The 6,285-nt window shown below is 40.3% G+C and overlaps 1 pseudogene; it reads right to left on the bottom strand.

Moving 5' to 3' along the window:
• Nucleotides 1–2,070: 2,070 nt before the first annotated feature.
• On the bottom strand, nt 2,071–2,210 carry LOC130292253 (U2 spliceosomal RNA; annotated as a pseudogene).
• Nucleotides 2,211–6,285: the final 4,075 nt, after the last annotated feature.

Genomic DNA, 6,285 nt, shown 5'->3' with positions numbered 1-6,285 from the left:
TGCTGCATTAAAAGCCCAACAATTTAATTTAAAAAATCCATTATTAGAAGTAAGGTTAAAAAAATTAATTCTTATTTGCCATGAAAATAAAAACACAAAAACGACTTAAATAGTTTGACTGAAATAAAAAAAAGTTTAACTACTTCTGGTTATTAAAGACCGGACAGCAGAAATCTGTGTATGCAAAGGTAATAAGGGAAAAAACAGGGGGCAAAGTAAAAATCCACCGACCCTCTTTACTAAATTGCTGTATATGCCCCAACGTTTCTAGTAGAAGGCACAAGTTATGGTCTATAACTGTTTAACAATGGCACCCAGTACTTAACCCTTTCTTTGTGAAACTGTATACCCTTATGAATGCAGTCTAATTCCTTTACCCTCATTAAATATTAAGAGCTGTTACTGAGCCGTAATTGCCATTCAGTAGAATTACTTTGATCCTATTTAGGGATTTCTAAAGGTGACTATAACAAAGAAATGCAGTAGGGGATATAAATATGTTTTCATTTTTTTTTTTCTCCAGAAACAATATCACACAGCTTGTTTTGTCAAAATGAATATAAATTATACTGCAAATTACTTTATACGTGTACTTTCAAATCATCTGCAAGATCATTGTGTTCCTAATGTACGATTTATACCCACCCCCCGCTATCCAATTATTCTTTTTATTCATGTCCAAAATATAAGAAAACATAATGAAGAGAGATTGCTTGTTATGTAGGGTATAGTACTGGAACATGTAAATAGGTGTTTGTTATATAAAATATATTCTGATAATATTCTAAAGATTACAGGAAATTACTATCATCACAAGGTATTCATAATTGTCTGTGTGTTTGGTGCAAGACTGTTAATGGAAAGAAAAGTATTTTTATTTGTTTTATTTTGCTTTTTAAAATCCATGTGATGTGTTCTATAAAAAAAAAACATATTTATCTCACTTGTTTTAGGCTACGTTCACACTATGGAGTAACTGCTTGGAGATTTTGTGGGCAGATATTCTTCAGAAATTCCAAGTGAAGCCAGTCTAATCCTCCATCACTATTGATGGCAATGTTGTCTAAGCAGATCTCTGCCAAAAGAATGACCAGGTCCATTTTTTTCCAAGGAAAACCCATTCACACTAATGTTAGCTTCAGTGAAATTCTTGAACAGAATTTTGTAATTTTGTAGTGTGAACGTTGTCTTAGGAAAGGGTCAAACAGGGCACATTCACAGATTATTTCACACTGCAGATGCACAGCCGACATTATGCAGAGGGCCTGCAGCCGGGTAGCTCTGTGTGTCCGCTCATAACGGCAGATTTCTATAGCTGGAAATCTGCCACTACGAGTGGACACACAGGGTTTTTTTTTTTTATCGAAGAGCCGAGGAACGTGCTCTCGAATCACCCAAAGTGCAAGAAAAAGTGCAAACGTGTTACACAAAAAAAAGTGCACATAGGATGCGGTCTATTGCAAGCCCTTCTACGATAGAAGAGAGGCCCCCCAACCAACAAACCTTACCCTTCGCCTCCAGACCAAAAGGTACCTGCAAGGTTCCAGGTTCAATGTCAATTTTCGCGGAAGCTACTAAGAGACCACAAATGCTCCCGGCATCCCCCTTTGCATTAGCCAAGTTATCTGCCCACAGAGCCAATAACGGTCGGTACCCTACCAAAGCAGGAGTACCCGGGGTGTTTGCAGGGAGGTGCGGAACCTAATGGCCACACACACCTCCCCTAGACCGCCAGGAGGGACACCCAGACGGGCTACCGCATCCTGACTAATCCTGTGGACACACAACACACAAAAGTTACACAGTGAGACAAAAATAAATAAGTGAATGGGTGCAGATATACTGCCCGGACATCCGGCCGGATCTATAAAAATAAATTTTGCTGATCCTAGCCAGAAGGCCAGGAATCAAGAGGTGAGTGCCACAAAGGTGAAGAGATTATGGTGCCCGTGCTTCAACTCAGTGAGCCAATACTCCCAGTGAGTTTCGGCACCTCGGGGTCACCACTCCCCGAGGCACTAAAGTACCTCGGCTCTAGACCCTCTCAGCCTCATGGCGAGACCCGGAGGAAAAAGGTCACATCGGGGCAGCCGTCGAGCTGATTCCTTAGTACTAGCCACGGATCGCCCTGGTACACCTGCTCCCCACCAGCATGAAACTGATAAGAACAGATACTACACTTGATCTTAGCCAAAAGGCCGAGAAGCAAGTGGACTCACAGGGTTACCTGGCTGCAGCCAGGCGCTCGCGCGGTAGTCCCCCTGTGACTGGATGTGCTGCGGATGCACCTCATGTGACCCCGCCCTTAAACTTATTGCAACAGTTGTCACCGGTCACATCAGTCCTCAATGGCACTTGCAAAGTTACAAAAGCATGTTACAAAATCACATCTGTTCGGTGACTGAACTGCCTTTAGAGTCAAACTATTTTTGTCCTCCAAGGGCCAAGGCAAAGTGGCCCAACATATCTGTGTGCTACCACCCACTCATTACCCATGGTAAAAATGAAGATTCACTTTTAAAATAAAAGGGTTGTATTAAGTGGGAGAGAATTGGCAAATCAGATTCTAAATATATCTCTGTTTATTTCCAAATGTGTATATTGAGGGTTCAACGACTATTTCAGCCCCCTCCCCTTTATGTGTCCGTCTCAAACAGATGAGTGGCAAGACCACACACAACCAGCCAACAGGTGTGGCCATACTTGTAAAAAAAAAAAAACATGTTTTCCCGAATTTGATATACTTCTTGGGAAAAAAATAGATTTATTGAGTCTCAGGCTAAATTCTAATTACAATAATCAATACAGTGGAGAGTTAGAAAAACATCGGCACTCACCAGTCTTCTCTTTAAAAGCTTTATTATTGATACATACTCACAACATGAAATGCGGTCAGGGAGAGGGATCTGTGCAGGGGGGGTAAGTAGTAGGCAACAGACTCTGTTTCACTCGTTACACGAGCTTCATCCGGCCATATCTACCTGGAATTCTGTGCTGCTTCTTATACAGGTGGGCGGGCAATCGCCAGCACTCAGGACCGCCCTCCTCACCTGATGCACCTGACGAGTTCTCGTTAGAGTCTCGTCATTGGCTAACCATCGCCATTTTTGTAAGTGCGTCAGTATAAGAAAGCATATACATAGAAACTTGTATATATAAACGTGCATATTAAAAACTAAATAGTTAAAAACAAGGTGCATCATCTACTTTTTCATTTAAACCGAGGGGACCTGCTGCTGCTGTTTGTATGATCCAGTATGTTTCTCTTTGCAGTAGGTATTGATCTAAGCTAATCCCCGGTCTGGGTTTAACTCTTTCTATCCCAGAGAATTTTAGATGATCCAATTGTCCCTTGTGGGCTTCCATCATATGGGCGATAAGACGAGGTGCTCCCTTTATACAAGTAAAAACAAAGAAAAATACAGAGAACACATGGCTAGAGAAGTATACCCCGAAAGGGAATTTTGCATGTAAGTCATGTAATTTCTGCAAATATAATGCTGAGTTAAAAACTATCAGACTGGGTGCAATTACACACACCGTGACTGATTTAATTACATGCAGAACCAAGTTTGTTGTATATGTCATATATTGCCCCTGTGGGTTCTACTATATCGGCAAAACAATAAGACAGTTATGTGCTTGGATTAGGGAACACCTATATTTGTTCCGTACCTTAAAGGGAGCACGCGTCGTATCGCCCATATGATGGAAGCCCACAAGGGACAATTGGATCATCTAAAGTTCTCTGGGATAGAAAGAGTTAAACCCAGACCGTGGATTAGCTTGGATCAATACCTACTGCAAAGAGAAACATACTGGATCGTACAAACAGCAGCAGCAGGTCCCCTCGGTTTAAATGAAAAAGTAGATTATGCACCTTGTTTTTAACTATTTAGTTTTTAATATGCACATTTATATATGCAAGTTTCTATGTATATGCTTTCTTATACTAACGCACTTACAAAAATGGTGATGGTTACCCAATGACGAGACTCTAACGAGAACTCGTCAGGAGCGTTAGGTGAGGAGGGCGGTCCTGAGCGCTCGCGATTGGCCGCCCAACTGTATAAGAAGCAGCACAGAATTCCAGGTAGATATGGCCGGATGAAGCTCGTGTAACGAGTGAAACAGAGTCTGTTGCCTATTACTTACCCCCCCCCCCCCCCCTGCACAGATCCCTCTCCCTGATTGCATTTCATGTTGTGAGTATGTATCAATAAAGAAGCTTTTAAAGAGAAGACTGGTGAGTGCCGATGTTTTTCTAACTCTCCACTGTATTGAAGATTTGAACTTTGCTACTACGTCAGAGCACCATCACATCTCTATTGGTTTATCCTGGTCGTACGCCCGTCTCACAGTCCAGCATAGCCAGTAGGAGCAGTGCTGAATATCACATCTTCGCTTTGCCTAATTACATTAATGAAGAAAAAATAGGTATGTGCAGCTCACAATTATTAATACACACCGAGGTCAGACTAGGGCATGCAGCTATACCTTAGTTGCAAAAAAGGAAAGAAAACCAGAAACAAATACTAGTGCCCGGACCTTCTAGGTGAGTAGGATATTATGAGTTAATAATTATAAAAAATAAAAAATAGTGGGACGTGCTTCAATAATAATACATTAAATTTATTAAAATGACAATATAAAAAGTTACTCCTCACCGGGCCCTGTGCGGAGAACACAAAGATACAGGCAATAGATATTAATGCATAAAAATATATAAATGTACCACTGGCATATATAATAGTTACTTATGTGCAACAAGGAAATGCCTATTCTATGTAAGCGAATACTCAATGCACAAAAACAAGCCACATGCAGGCTAGAAGTACGCTAATAGAGTGGCTAGTTACCACATTTGAATATATATAAGTAAAATGTGTCCTTATTTTATGCTAGACAGTTTGTAGCATTTTTTTTTATTTTTTTATTTTTTTTATTTATTTTTTTTTCTCATATGCATTGTGCTTTATTGTATCCCATCTGCAAGTTGTTCACACATCCCTTTACACATTCAGTTTTTTCATTTGATTTGTCTTGTTGTTAAATTTAATTTATCAGATTCTATTCACATTCATTCCTAATGTGTTTTTACGTTATTTTTATTTATAGATAATCGCATTGGTAAAAATAACCTTATTCATAAAATTATCCATGTTTTTCCATATCTATGAATAATCTATACATACTATGACATACTATGACATATATTCATAGCCTTTTTACACAAATATTGCTCTCTAGGTAACTGATCCGATAATTCCATTTAGTGTTTTTATTATCACTCAGTAATTTGTTAATTTGTGGGATTCGTGCTCCTATAAAAAGACAAGTGTTCATTGCAAATTTTATGACTACTGAGGAAAGGGTTGCATTATATCACCCTGAAACGCGTCTAGTCTTGCATGCATTAACCACTGGCATAAACGCTATCTATGAAAAGCTATGTATGAATTGTGTCCGTGACCTCTGTGAACTTCAGTGAGTCCAGTCCAGCATCTGTCCGGTCCAGCCTTCGCAAAAGTAAACTGAGGTGCAGTGTTTCCAGCTCCAACATCTGCTGACGTCACACGCCGCCAACACGAGGTGAGCTCCTCGTATCCAGTGTGCGGTCTCTGGTCCCACTTAGCCAGCATTGCAGTCCAGCGGTGAGAATTTCTCCAACTACAGCGCTTGCCAGCGCCAACGGTCCTCCGGCAGCTTTTCCACCTCGGCGCCTGCCAGCGCCAACAGCCTATGATGACCACCACCGCCTCTTACTAAGGACTCTGCCAGGCTTTTCTCTTGCCACCAACCGGGACCGCCGCACAGAGGATTCAGTGCGCTTTACCATCCAGGCACTGCTACAATATCATTTGTTCACAGTGCGGACTGCCAGAACTGTTACACAAGACCGGTAACATTTTGAATTGCTACAAACTGTCTAGCATAAAATAAATACACATTTTACTTATATATATTCAAATGTGGTAACTAGCCACTCTATTAGCGTACTTCTAGCCTGCATGTGGCTTGTTTTTGTTCATTGAGTATTCGCTTACATAGAATAGGCATTTCCTTGTTGCACATAAGTAACTATTATATATGCCAGTGGTACATTTATATATTTTTATGCATTAATATCTATTGCCTGTATCTTTGTGTTCTCCGCACAGGGCCCGGTGAGGAGTAACTTTTTATATTGTCATTTTAATAAATTTAATGTATTATTATTGAAGCACGTCCCACTATTTTTTATTTTTTATAATCATTAACTCATTATATCCTACTCACCTAGAA

The sequence above is a fragment of the Hyla sarda genome, chromosome 9, assembly GCF_029499605.1.
Source record: "Hyla sarda isolate aHylSar1 chromosome 9, aHylSar1.hap1, whole genome shotgun sequence".
NCBI classification, from domain to species: Eukaryota; Metazoa; Chordata; class Amphibia; order Anura; family Hylidae; genus Hyla; species Hyla sarda.
The sequence above is the reverse complement of the archived record's forward strand: the minus strand, read 5'-3'. Positions and strand labels throughout refer to the sequence as shown.